Source organism: Oncorhynchus masou, chromosome 6 (assembly GCF_036934945.1).
Source record: "Oncorhynchus masou masou isolate Uvic2021 chromosome 6, UVic_Omas_1.1, whole genome shotgun sequence".
Lineage (NCBI taxonomy): Eukaryota > Metazoa > Chordata > Actinopteri > Salmoniformes > Salmonidae > Oncorhynchus > Oncorhynchus masou.
In genome coordinates this window covers 6,056,385-6,057,509 of record NC_088217.1, presented here as the reverse complement: position 1 = coordinate 6,057,509, position 1,125 = coordinate 6,056,385, and the positions used below count along the sequence as shown (strand labels likewise).

The 1,125-nt window shown below is 48.4% G+C and overlaps 1 protein-coding gene across 1 annotated transcript in view; it reads left to right on the top strand.

Moving 5' to 3' along the window:
• pusl1 (pseudouridine synthase like 1) overlaps positions 1-578 on the top strand; it is a 73,825-nt gene extending 73,247 nt beyond the window's left edge. The window contains exon 10 of the mRNA XM_064967467.1: positions 1-578. This exon is cut by the window's left edge and continues 76 nt beyond it. The gene's annotated coding sequence lies outside the window, so the exon portion shown is untranslated.
• Positions 579-1,125: the final 547 nt, after the last annotated feature.

The following is a 1,125-nucleotide window of genomic DNA, read 5'->3' as shown; positions in this document are numbered from 1 at the left end:
CCCTAGACGTAACGCCCTACGCATTTGTGGAGATCTGAGAGGATTTGAAAAGCAATTTACTTATACCTCCAATTTGGCCCTCTGATAGGCTAGGTCAGGGGTGTCAAACTAATTCCATGGAGGGTCTAGTGTCTGCAGGTTTTAGTTTTCTAACACCTAGACACCCAGGTGAGGGGAGGTCTTTACTGAGACCTAGACAACCAGGTGAGGGGAGGTCTTTACTGAGACCTAGACAACCAGGTGAGACCTAGACACCCATGTGAGGGGAGGTCTTTACTGAGACCTAGACAACCAGGTGAGGGGAGGTCTTTACTGAGACCTAGACAACCAGGTGAGGGGAGGTCTTTACTGAGACCTAGACACTCAGGTGAGACCTAGACGACCAGGTGAGGGGAGGTCTTTACTGAGACCTAGACACCCAGGTGAGGGGAGGTCTTTACTGAGACCCAGACACCCAGGTGAGGGGAGGTCTTTACTGAGACCTAGACAACCAGGTGAGGGGAGTTCCTTTCTAAGACCTAGAGTTGGGAAAACAAGTATTTTAAACACTGCCGATTTTGCAGGTTTTCCTACTTACAAAGCATGTAGAGGTCTGTAATTTTTATCATCGGTACACTTCAACTGTGAGAGACGGAATCTAAAACAAAAATCCAGAAGTCATTTATTTGCATTTTATTGCATGACATAAGTATTTGATACATCAGAAAAGCAGAACCTAATATTTGGTACAGAAACCTTTGTTTGCAATTACAGAGATCATACGTTTCCTGTAGTTCTTGACCAGGTCTGCACACACTGCAGCAGGGATTTTGGCCCACTCCTCCATTCAGACCTTCTCCAGATCCTTCAGGTTTGGGGCTGTCGCTGGGGAATACGGACTTTCAGCTCCCTCCAAAGATTTTCTATTGGGTTCAGGTCTGGAGACTGGCTAGGCCACTCCAGGACCTTGAGATGCTTCTTACGGAGCCACTCCTTAGTTGCCCTGGCTGTGTGTTTCGGGTCGTTGTCATGCTGGAAGACCCAGCCACGACCCATCTTCAATGCTCTTACTGGGGGAAGGAGGTTGTTGGCCAAGATCTCGAGATACATGGCCCCATCCATCCTCCCCTCAATACGGTGCAGTCG